Source organism: Vipera berus, assembly GCF_964194415.1.
Source record: "Vipera berus genome assembly, chromosome: 2".
NCBI classification, from domain to species: domain Eukaryota; kingdom Metazoa; phylum Chordata; class Lepidosauria; order Squamata; family Viperidae; genus Vipera; species Vipera berus.
This window is the reverse complement of record NC_138203.1, coordinates 280,639,385-280,652,875: the sequence shown is the minus strand read 5'-3', so window position 1 is coordinate 280,652,875 and position 13,491 is coordinate 280,639,385.

Here is a 13,491-nt window from a genome sequence, read left to right as displayed (position 1 = left end):
CCATGACAATTCTTTGAACACCCTTCGCACTTCAGATGCCTTGCTGGACATGCTCTCAACTGGAGAAGCTAATATTCCCAACTATAGCTGTGGAAGGAAGGACAACATTTTGGCTCTTCTTGATGGAGCTGATAGTGATGTCTCCATCCAGATGTCAACAGTAGTAGCCACCTACAAAGTCCCTCAGGTTGTGTCTGTGTTTTTCTATCTGTGCATATGTGTATCTGATAGCAGTAAATTGTAGAGGTGATACAGAAATATGCTTTGCATTCTTCTTCTTTTTTCCTTAATTTCATCCTTTTATTCTTTTTTATACGTGGCCTTGTTAATATTTTCTGTTTTATATTTTGCATGGCTAATGAATATTTAACAATAAACTATTCTAGTATGTGCTCAGGAATCAAGATTTATTTATTAAAATATTTATTTTGTTCCTGATCTAACCCCCAATATAACCAAACATTCTTTACAGTATTGTGTTTTCAGATAAGCAGTAGGATGTCTTCAGCAGATCTGGGTGATAAAAATCAATTTCCCTTTTTCTATCGTATGTTCACACAATTAGGGTTCCATTATCCAAGAATTGTCCAACTGCTCCTCCATTTCAGATGGATCTTGATTGGCCTCTTTGCTTCAGACACCGAGGAGGGAGAGCATTTCTTGAGGACTTTTACTCTTATGCTTTTCAGGAATGGAATTTGTGTTATTATATCACAGCGATTCTCAATGAATAAACATACAGAACCGCTCAGGATTGCCATCGCTAAGTGGAGACAAGTCAATGTGTTTGTTCACTTCATGGAGTACATTCCCCTTTTCGACAGAATTATCCCTCTCCATTTAATAATGGATTATTTCTCAGGAGCCATTAAAGGGAAAGTCTGGATCATCACAGTCTTGGGGGAATATCAGATGGAAACGTACGAACTTTTCAAATATGTCCATAGCATTTGGACCTTTAATTTTCAGGGGAAAAAACGGCCAGAAGATTATGACTTTGAACCCAATCTTTTTGTGGAAAGCCACTTGGAATATGAGACATTTAACTGTTCTTTTTCAAAGCACATCTTTTCTGTCAAAGGCCGGAGAAGATGCACCCAGAAAGGGCCACTGGAGACCCAACAGAAAAAGAAGAGGACCTCGATCCGAAATGAGCACCATGTTTACGCTCTCATTAAGACTCTGGTCCATGCCTTGAATGCTGCATATTCCTCCAGATCCAGGTGGAGAAGAAAAGAGATGGGAAAGAAATTTGGGGCTCCAATGCTGCAGCCATGGCAGGTATGGGCTTCCAACAAGGATCCATCAAAATTAGTTCTAGTACAGAAGAAAGCTAAAGGAGAAGGAGGAGAACCATCTTTATCCACAGTGTACTACAAAAATGCAACAGGTTTGGCCAATCTAATCACTTGGGGCATATTGTTCAAAAGAAGTTGCACTATGACAATGATATTTTGAAATTAAACAATAGTATATTTTAAAATAGTCAAGGAGAGAAGCAACCTAGAACTAAGGAGAAACTTCCTGACAGTTAGAACAACTAACCAGTGGAACAACCTGCCTCCAGAGGTGGTGAATGCTCCAACACTGGAGGTTTTTAAGAAGAGACTGGACAGCCATTTGCCTGAAATGGTATAAGGTTTCCTGCCTGAGCAGGGGGTTGGACTAGATGACCTCCAAGGTCCCTTCCAACTTTATTATTATTATTATTATTATTATTATTATTATTATTATTATTATTATTATTATTATTATTATTATTAAAATGAGAAGAAAGAACTCATTGGGAGAAAAACCCCTCATGTTAGGAAAGATTGACGGCAAAAGGAGAAGGGGATGGCAGAGGGTCACATGGTTAGATATTATAATCAATGCCATGAACATGAGTTTTGACAAACTCTAGGGGACAATGGGGGATGGGGGGACTGTCATGTTCTTGTCCATGGGATTGCAGCTTAGTGACTGAATAACAAAAACAAATATTTTGTCTATATGATTTTTAAAAAAGTACCGAACCTTTATTTTTCACTTTCAAAGGTAGTGGAAAAACTTTTACTCTTTTCTCAGAATATTTTCAAGTTGGACAACTGTAGAAGAAAGATTCAAATTTGAAAAGAGATAAGAAATTAAGGTTTTTGGTTGGTTGGTTTGTTGGTTTGTCTGTTTCTATTCCAGTTTCATCCATTCCTGGAGAAGAATGAATTTTACAATTTTTCCTGGAAGGATCTCTACTTGGACAAAAATGGAGATATCACAGCAGACCCAAACATCATGAGTTGGATAGTTCTTCCCAGTGAGGATCTCATCACAGAGCAACTGGGGAGTTTTGAAAGAGAGAGTCTTATTATCAATCAAGATGCTCTTTCATGGCTAGAGTTTCTCAACAAGGTGGGGAAAATATTGGTGTGTCTTCACTGTTTTCAAAAGACTTAGGACCCATTTCAAAGAGTCTAAACCTAGTCACAAAGTTGGATCAGTGAGAATTGAATGTGGCAAATAAAACCCTTATGGCTTTCTTAGAAGGCTTGACAAACTTCAGTACTATTGAACACAATATCCTTCAGATGCTCTAATATGGAACATGTTTTTTAAATGATTCAGCCTTGCCTATCATGGGATGCTGGCTGACTATACTTTAGGATACTGATCATGTTATTTCATGCCCCCTCTGCAATTTAGTTTCTCCATAAAACTGGTGAGGCCCTCAATTGCTGGGAATTGTGGTCCTGAAAGTCTCAATTTTTCTTGTTCCTTGTCCTCAAATAGTAAATAAGAAGGCAATTCCGTTGACCAGTGCTTGAATTCAGATTTGAACTGAATTTGATGAAATTGAATCAATAATGGATGGCCTCTGGGTCCAAATAAGCTTTGGAGTTGGATTTGAGATTGTCCTGGTTAGGGACAGAGACTCCTGAATGAGAAGGTCTACATTCTGTGATGTTTTAAAGCATTCCAGACCTAGCCAGAGTTATTTAGGCATCTCTTTCACCACACTGGGATAATATAATTTTATTTATTTATTTAATTTGATTTATATACCGCCCTTCTCCCGAAGGACTCAGGGCGCTGAATAGGCCTTATGCTCCTAGGAAGGAAATCTCAGGCTTTCAGACTACATGAAATCATAATGATTGATCTAATATGAGATAAGACCCTGACCCAGAAAACTGAACCACTGAAATAATAATAATAATAATAATAATCAGGGCTTTTTTGTCATAGAACGCTCAGAACGGAGTTCCGCCACCTTTTTGGGATGGAACCTTGTAGGGTAGGCAAGGCAGATTGTATGACATGTGTGTGTTCCGGCACCTTTTTCTTTTACAAAAAAAGCACTGATAACAACAACAACAACAACAATCCCCCAGTGAGGCACTACCTTGATGTGGTTGTGGGGCTTGTGTACTCTGAGGAAGATGAGAGCTATGCCAGAGGTTCAAACATACTGGACAGGTCTCATCAGAGGAGTCAGACAAAGAGTGTCTCTGCCATAAAAAATATGGTGAAATGTAAATTTCAGAATGCCATACCAGCTTTGATGTCGCCCGGGTCCATGCTAGATGTTGGAGTTCCTGGATATCTGGTGAAAAGTGGGTTACAGGACTCAGGACTGTTGGCTGAGCAACCAGGGCCAGCAGCTGCAGAACTACTGGAAGAAAAGGTGTTTACCCATCGCAGATACACAGTGATGGAAAACAAAGAAATAATGATCTGTTATTAAGGAGAGGATATCTAAAATGAATGCAACAGTTCTGGAAAGAACAACATCCAGAATCAGAAATAAAAGAACAGAGACTAGCAGACCAACGCTGATTTATAATATGAAATGAAGTATTCACAGAAACAGAATTGGACGAACTGCAAGGCAAAGAAATCAAAGCCTTTCCAGAAGCAATTCAGAATGTAGAGGCAAGCCAGGGGGAGTTGGCAGTGAAGGAATCCAGCAGAGATATACAACTGTTCTCATTTGGAAACCAGGCACCTCTTGCTCAGGAAGAAAAAAGCCCTCCAACTAAAGAAATAAAAGAATTGAAACAAAGAATAACTGAGCATCTAGAACAGCACAAAAACAACAGAATAAGGCTGCCTGCATTGAAGCTTGTTCCAAAGAAAAACCAGCACAAGCATTAAAAGATGCAAATACTGCAATATCAAGTATAAACACCAGTTCACTACAAGAAACAAACCAACTAATGTACAGCACAGCTGCAGTTATAACTGAATACCTGGGATGCGAAATCAACAAAGAAGAAAAACAAACAGTGCACCACAAAAATAGAAGGTTAGACTAGAAAATAAGATCAGCAAGTTAAGATGACATGCAAGCAAGCTAAAACACATGAAAGAAAAGAAGCTGAAGAACAAGGAGACCAAAGAATACCTAATCAAGAAATACTACTTTGAAACTAGGAAGATCAAGGAAGCAGTGGAAATAATAAAGCAGCAAATAACAGTTATAGCCAGGAAAATCAGTAGATATAAAGCTCGAATTGCAAATTATAGGCAGAACCTCCAATTTCAATCCAATCAGAAACATTTCTACCAATCCATCAATGGAGAAACTGCAATGAATCAGTCAGTGCCTGAAAAGTAAGAAACAGTACAGTTCTGGAAGCAGATATGGGATAACCCAAAGAAACACAACAAGGATGCAGTTTGGTTAAAAGAGGTGGATGCAAATAAAACAGAAGTTGAAAGAACTAGTAATAACAACAAAATGGTAGAAAAAAGAGCAAGGAAGATCAAAAATTGGTCAGCACCAGGTGAAGATGAACTGCATGGGTTTTGGTTGAAACATCTAACTGTTCTGTACCCACTCATTGCCAAGCAGTTCAACGATATACTACAAGGAGGAGAAATTGAAAAATGGCTAACAATTGGGAAAACCTACCTAATAATGAAAAATCCAGCAAAAGAGGCAACACCAGGCAACTACAGGCCAATTACTTATTTACCAGCAACTTTCAAATTGCTAACTGGTGTGGTAGCTGATCCAGTCCAACAACATCTAGTTGAAAACAATCTCTTTCCACCTGAGCAGAAAGGAAACTGCCCCAATAGCAGAGGAACAAAAGATCAATTCCTAATAGACAAAATGATCTTGGAAAACTGCAAGAAAAGGAAGACCAACCTGAATGTGGCATGAATTGACTACAAAAAGGCATTTGACTCTCTGCCACATGACTGGATAATCAAGTGCCTAGAAATAACAGGAGTCAGTAGAAACATCAGAAAATTTGTGCAAAGATCGATGGCACAATGGAAGACACAGTTGCAGATCAATGGTGAAAGACTGGGAGAGGTTAATGTCAAGAGAGGAATATTTCAAGGAGATTCATTATCACCACTACTATTTGTTATTGCACTGTTTCCTCTGTCAACAATACTGAATAATTCAGGACATGGCTATCAAACATCAAAAACATCTGCCAGACTATCCCACCTCCCTTACATGGATGATCTGAAGCTGTATGGAAAAACATCATCTGAAATAGAATTGCTGTTGAACCCTCTGTATACTGTATATAGCCAAAATATTGCAAAGGAGTTTGGCTTGGACAAATGTCCCACACTTCCTCTCAAACAAGGAAAAATAGTGAAAACTGAAGGAATAAGGATGCCCCATGAAAATAACATTAAGAGTCTGGATGAGGAAGATTACTACAAATACTTGGGTATCCTTCAAGTTGACAACATCAAGCACACTGAAGTCAAGAAAAAGATTAGAGGTCAATACATCAAGAGAATGAAGAACATCTTAAAATCCAAACTCAATGGAGGAAATATCGTGAAGGCAATCAACACCGGGCAATTCCAGTCATTAGATACACAGCTGGAATAGTGGATTGGACTCAAGCAGAACTAAAAGCAATGGATAGGAAGACCAGAAAAATAATGACAATGAATCATGTCCTTCATCCATGCAGTGACATTGACAGACTCTATCTACCAAGGCAAATAGGTGGATATGGAATGTGCAAGTACATCAGAAGGTTGAAGAAGAAAAAATGGTTTTGGAAGAATATCTGAAGGACAATGATGAAGATGCACTGAAATTAGTATATCAGGAAGGCTTACTGACTACTGGAGAGACCAAACTGGCCTACAAGAAAGACCAAATGAAGAATAGAATAGAGGCATGGGAAGACAAAGCACTACATGGCCAGTACATTAAAAAAATAGCTGGGAAAGCAGATAATAACAAGACCTGGCAATGGCTAAGAGCAGGAAAGTTGAAGAAAGACACCAAGGGACTAATTCTGGCTGCACAAGACCAAGCCTTAAGGACAAATGCACACAAAGTCAAAATTGAGAAGACAGCAACAGACAATAAGTGCCGCCTATGCAAAGAAGCTGAAGAAATAGTGGACCAACTGGTAAGCTGTTGCAAGAAGATTGCACAGAGTAACTACAAACAGCGGCATGACAAAGTAGCAAAAATGGTGCATTGGAAGATCAGCAAGAAATATCATTTGCCAGTAAGCAAGAACTGGTGGGGTCATAAAATAGAGAAAGTTATAGAAAATGATAAAGTTAAACTGCTCTGGGACTTCAGAATTCAAATAGACAAGCACCTGCAACATAACACCCCGGTCTTAAGAATTGTCGATATGAAAGACAAAAAATTCTGGACAGTGGACATGGCAGTGCCTGGAGACAGCAGAATAGACAAGAAAAAACTGGAGAAGATAACTGGAGAAGATAACAAAATACAAGGGCAAGGGCAAGCAAGGATAGTACCAATAGTAATAGGTGCCTTGGGTGCAATCCCAAAACAACTGGAGCACCACTTTAACACCATTGGCATTGACAAATTCACCATTAGTCAATTGCAAAAGGCAGCCTTACTAGGAACTGTTTCCATCCTACGACGATATCTGCCATCAAACATCCATATCTGCCTATCCCAGGTCCTTGGTAAGGACTCGATAGGTAAACAAAAATGCCAAATCCCATCTGAACATCTGGCTGATGGTGCTATGAATAATAATAATAATAATAATAATAATAATAATAATAATAATAATAATAATAATAATAATAATAATAATAATAATAACGAAGATGACGACGATGATGATGATGATGATGATGATGATGATGATGATGATGATGATGTTGTTGGAAGGGACCTTGGAGGTCATCTAGTCCAACTCCCCTGCTCAGGCAGGAAACTCTATACCATTTTGGACAAATGGCTGTCCAGTCTCTTAAAAACTTCCAGTGTTGGAGCATTCACCACTTCTGGAGGCAGGTTGTTCCACTGGTTAATTGTTCTAACTGTCAGGAAGTTTCTCCTTAGTTCTATGTTGCTTCTCTCCTTGATTAGTTTCCATCCATTGCTTCTTGTCCTGCCTTCAGATGCTTTGGAGAATAGCTTGACTCCCTCTTCTTTGTGGCAACCCCTCAGATATTGGAACACTGCTATCATGTCCACCCTTGTCCTTCTCTTCATTAAACTAAACATACCCAATTCCAGCAACCATTCCTTATATGTTTTAGCCTCCAGTCCCCTAATCATCTTTGTTGCTCTTCTCTGTACTCTTTCTAGAGTCTCAACATCTTTTTTTTACATTGTAGTGACCAAAACTGGATGCAATATTCCAAGTGTGGCCTTACCAATGCATTGTAAAGTGCTATTAATACTTCACATGATCTTGATTCTATTCCTCTGTTAATGCAGCCTAGCACTGTGTTGGCTTTTTTGACAGCTGTAGCACACTGCTGGCTCGTATTTAAGTGATTGTCCACTAGGACTCCAAGATCCCTTTCACTGTTACTACTATTGAGCAAGGCACCCCCTATACTATACCTGTACATTTAAGACTTTGATATAAAGAAAAGTCCTTCCTTATATTAGAATTAATGAGGGACAGCTTGAAAAAAATGCTACTTAGATTTGGCCTTTGGCTTGAAAGAAGGTACTTCATTATAAATGCTTTGAATGCAATTGTTTATCTTGATTGCTTGCTACCCTAAGTCTCCCTTGGCAAAAAGAAGGCTCCAAATTTAACTAATAATAAATATGAGTCTATCTTTCCATGCCAGTTGATGTCAGATAATTGTAGTTCTTCAGCAGAAAGGACCTTGTCTTGGATACCTAGCTGGGCCTTAGAAATACCCCTTTATGACAAAGGGTTCATTCTTATATCTCATGTGCTGAAGCAAAAGATGCCTGATTCATCCTTTTTGAGGGACACATTCTCAATAAATATACAAATAAACAAACAACACCTCATTTAAGGTTTACACTCTTAATTTGTAAGGAACTTTCTTTTGCGTCTGTAGGAAGGCCCCCCTCCCCAGATTAAAATATTCTTTATTCTTAATATTAAAAAGAGGTAGAATATTATATTTCCCCAAAGGAGAAATGGAGGGGAAAAATCTTAACAAAGGTAGAAAACAGCCCCAGTCTTTCTGCCATAGGAAAACAGCTTCAAACTAAGAAACCTGGAGAGGCTGGCCTTTAAGAATGCAGATTTTCTAATCTATTAAAAAAGACCAGGCCAATCTATTCATAAACAAAATATCTTCAGCCCCCATAGCTGAAGGGATTAATAATTTACATTCCCCCACCCAAATTCTAAGGATAGAACATGATCTCTAGGACATAATAGGATTAACCCACTACCATTGACACAAGGCTTATTACATTGCTCAACCCCATGGAGCATTTCAATCAGAACCCTATAAAGATCCATCTACTCAGTCAGCCATTTTGTTAACTATCCCTGAACTACATGCTGTTGCTGGTTCTGCTCATCAACAAACAGACCTTCTTTCCTAGGCAGCCTTCATTTTATTCCCCAATTGGAACTGGACCTGATTTTTCTTTCAACATGACTTAACTAGGAGACTGTTTCAGACTACTGTACTTTCAAAGGAGAATGCCTTTGCAATGTTTGAGGTAGTCCAGATTCCTGACCAGATCCTACTGGTCAGAGGTTTAATAAATATAATAGAATAAAAGTTTAATTAATTTCTAAAAGACACCTAAAACTAATATGAATAGATCATAGTATTTTCAAATATAGATATATATGAAGAATGGAGGAATGCATGTTAATACAGTTATGAGGAGGAACCCACTGATTTTCACTTATTGCTTAAATCTTTTCTCAGCTTCATCCCCCCGGCCTAGACATTATCAAGTAGAAATCCATTATTGCAAAAGGTAGGAAGTAAATGAAGAATCTGCAACTGGTTGTATCTCTTACAATCTGGGACTAGTTAGAGAGTTCATATTTATTTAAGTGAAGACCTGAAATTATTTGGCTAATGTTTATGTTGACTTCCATTTTCCATGGACAGTGAGCCCTAACATATTTTCTTGGTCATTCCTTATTTTTCTGCTTTGCCTCAGTCCAAATGTGTGGAAAATTGTCATCCTGGATTTGTCAAGCAGGCTCGGGAAGAAGAACCAGTTTGCTGCTATGACTGTGTTCCTTGTCCAGAGGGGACCATCTCCACTCAGGAAGGTAGGTGACTCTGGAGGGCAGGATATTGGACTCATGCGAATCATTTTGATCATTGTGCATAATATTAATAACACATCTATGCTTGACTATTTTGCTGTTTTCTTTACTTTCAATATGTCCAATTTCTTCCATAATTTTAGGTCCAAGAAAAAGATCTTGAATGATGAGGTAGCAAGTGGTAGTAGGGCATGGTGAATTTGGCAAGGTTACTCTTGCCAGAGGAAATCACTTGCACTTGTCAGTTTGGAAGTGTCCCTCTTGTTTGCTTTCTTAGAATCATCTGATTTTTTTGATAGTTGAGGAATGGTATCAGGTCAATGGATCTTGGGTTACCAAAACCAATAATACTAATAATACTAATAATACTAATAATAATACTAATAATACTAATACTACTACTACTACTAATAATAATAATAATAATAATAATAATAATAATAATAATAATAATAGTAGTAGTAGTAGTAGTAGTAGTAGTAGTAGTAGTAGTAGTAGAGTTGGAATGGACCTTACAGGTCTTCTAGTCCAACCCCTTGCTCAGGCAGGAAACCAATACCATTTCAGACAAATGGTTTTCCAGTCTCTTAAAAACATCCAGTGTTGGAGCATTCACAACTTATTGAGGCAGGTTGTTCCACTAATTAATTGCTTTAATTATCAGGAAATTTCTCATTAGTTCTAGGTTGCTTCTCTTTTTGATTACAGGAGAATAGAATAGAATAGAATAGAATAGAATAGAATAGAATAGAATAGAATAGAATAGAATAGAATAGAATAGAATAGAATAGAATAGAATAGAGTAGAGTAGAGTAGAGTAGAGTAGAGTAGAGTAGAGTAGAGTAGAGTAGAGTAGAGTAGAGTAGAGTAGAATAGAATAGAATAGAATTAGAATAGAATAGAATAGAATAGAATAGAATAGAATAGAATAGAATAGAATAGAATAGAATAGAATAGAATAGAATAGAATAGAATAGAATACAGTAGATGTAAAAAAATGATCCAAAAAGATCTTGACAAATGGGCCCTATCCAACAAAATAAATTTGAATGTGGAGAAAAGCGGAGTTTTCCATTTAGGCAGGAAAAATCAAAGATATAAGTACAGGTTAGGTGAGACCTGGCTCAAAAACAGTAATTGTGAGAGGGACCTTGGAGTCCTAGTGGACGATCACTTGACAATGAGCCAGCAGTGTGCAGCAGCAGCCAAAAATCTAATACAATCATGGGTTGTATAAACAGAGGCATAGAATCAAGATCATGTGAAGTATCAGTACTGCTTTCTAAAACCCTAGTAAGAACACACCTGGAATACTGCAGCCAATTTTGGTCACCATATCACAAAAAAGATGTTGAAAGGTTGGAAAAAAATCAGAGAAGAGCAATCAAGATGATCAAAGGCCTGGAGACTAAAACATACAAAGAATGACCGCAGGACTTGTGTCTGGCTAGTCTAAAGAAAAGAAGGAATAGGGGAGAGATGATAGCAGTATTCCTGTATTTGAAGGGCTGCCACAAAGAAGTGGGGGTCAAATTATTCTCCAAAGCACCAGAGGGCAGGACAAGAAACAATGGTTGGAAACTGATCAAAGAGAGAAGCAACCTGGAATCAAGGAGAAACGTCCTGACAGTGAGGATAGATAACCAGTGGAACAACTTGCCAGCAGAAATCATGGGTGCTCCATCACTGGAGATTTTTAAGAAGAGGCTGTGATGGTATAAGTTCTGCTGCATGATCAGGGGGCTACACTAGAAGACCACCAAGTCTCTTCCAGCTTTATTTGAAACTTTTATTCATAAAACATGAAAATAATAATAATAATAATAATAATAATAATAATAATAATAATAATAATAATAATAATAATAATAATAATAATAATAATAATTATTATTATTATTATTATTATTAGTATTATTATTATTATTATTTAGAATAGCAACATGGGGTTGTTCTTGAAGATCACCTGGAATGGTCCAGAATACAATAGCATGCACATGTTGGGTTTCCCTGCATTTTATCGTATTACACTCCTGTGGTGTGGGCTGCGCAGACTCCCAGTTTCTTTGCAATTGTAATTTAGTTCACCTTTAAAGCCCTACTTTGCACAGGACCAGGGTATCAATGGGACCTCCGCTCCCTCAAGTTATCTGCCTTTCCCAACAGAACAGATATAATAGACATGTTCCAGATGTTTAGATGTTTTCCTTGGAGCCTGCCTTTTTTGTTGAAACTTCAACATCTTCCCCCTTGAATTGCAACAGGCCATTCTAAAATTCCAGAGATCTAATTCATCTTCTTCCAGGCTTTGAGATAAGGCTAGGTCAGTGCAGGATGAAAATGTGATGGTTTGTATTGGTGAAGGTTAGTTGTGGCACCAGTTATTTCACTTTTGACCTTCCTTTTGGGGGGGGCTTATTTTTATAGTCATATTGTATATATTGAGTGTTTTTCCTGAGATGTAAGCAGTGGTGGGATTCAGCTAGTTCACATCATGTTTGGCAGAACCTGTAGCTAATTTTTTTGTTGCCCAGGCCTAGAACAGACTTTTGGAAGCAGCAACCACACAAAGAACTGTTTGTTCACATATTTGAATCCCACCGTCCCAACTTCTGCCAACCTAGCATTTCGAAAGCAAGTAGAAAAATAGGGACCACTACGGTGGGAAGGTAACAGCGCTCCGTGTGCCTTTGGCATCTAGTCATGCCGGCCACATGACCACGGAGATGTCCTCGGACAAGCGCTGGCTCTTCGGCTTTGAAACGGAGATGAGCACTGGCCCCTAGAGTTGGAAACAACTAGCACGCATGTGCAGGGGGACCTTTACCTTTACCTTTTTACTGTATGTAAGGTAGCCAAACTTTGCTTTAAGATGATCAGCCAGATAAATGTTTTACACATATATGGATGCGGCTATTTACCATTTACTATAACTTTCCTATCTCTCCCTATAAGCTGTCATCCAAAGGTATTTCATGAAATGTGAGAGACTATAAAAAATATTACTTTCTGTTTTCCAGATACTGAAAAATGCATAAATTGCCCAGATGATCAATATCCAACCAAGAACAGAGTCCAATGTACTCCCAAAAGAATAACCTTCCTGTCCTATGAAGAATCTCTGGGCATCATCCTGGTCTCATTTGCCCTATTCTTGTTCCTAACCACAGGCTTTGTTTTAATCGTATTTATTAAATATCAAGAAACTCCCATTGTCAAAGCCAACAACCGGGACCTCTCTTACATCCTCCTAGTCTCCCTCCTGCTTTGTTTCTTGTCTCCTTTTCTCTTCATTGGTCAACCAAGGAAAGCCACCTGCCTTCTCCGACAAACAGTGTTCAGCGTTGTCTTCTCTATAGCTGTATCTTCTGTGTTGGCCAAAACAATTACAGTGGTGCTGGCATTCCTGGCATCAAAACCAGGGAATAAATTCAGAAGATGGTTGGGGAAGAACTTGGCCAACTCCATCATCCTTTGTGGTTGTTCTGGTCAATTTTTCATCTGTGCCATGTGGTTGGTAATTTCTCCCCCATTCCCTGACTCTGATCTGCACTCCCAGCCTGGAGAGATCATTCTTCAATGCAATGAGAGTTCTGTCACCATGTTTTATGTTGTCCTTGGCTACATGGGCTTTATGGCTACCATTTGTTTCACAGTGGCTTTCCTGGCCAGGAATCTCCCTGGGGCATTCAATGAAGCCAAGCTGATCTCCTTCAGTATGCTGGTCTTCTGCAGTGTCTGGGTCTCCTTCCTGCCCACCTACCTAAGCACCAAGGGGAAATACATGGTGGCTGTTCAGGTCTTTTCCATCTTGGCCTCCAGTGCTGGTCTGCTGGGCTGCATCTTCTTCCCCAAGTGCCACATTATTATCCTGAGACCAGATTTGAACACAAAAGAACATCTCATTATTAAAGTAGGGAAAGTAAAGTGAAATTATTTCTGAGGGTACCAGCTGGAGCCTCCGAGTGGTCTTCAAGGGAAGCCCCATGTAGAGAGTGTTGCAGTAGTCCAGACG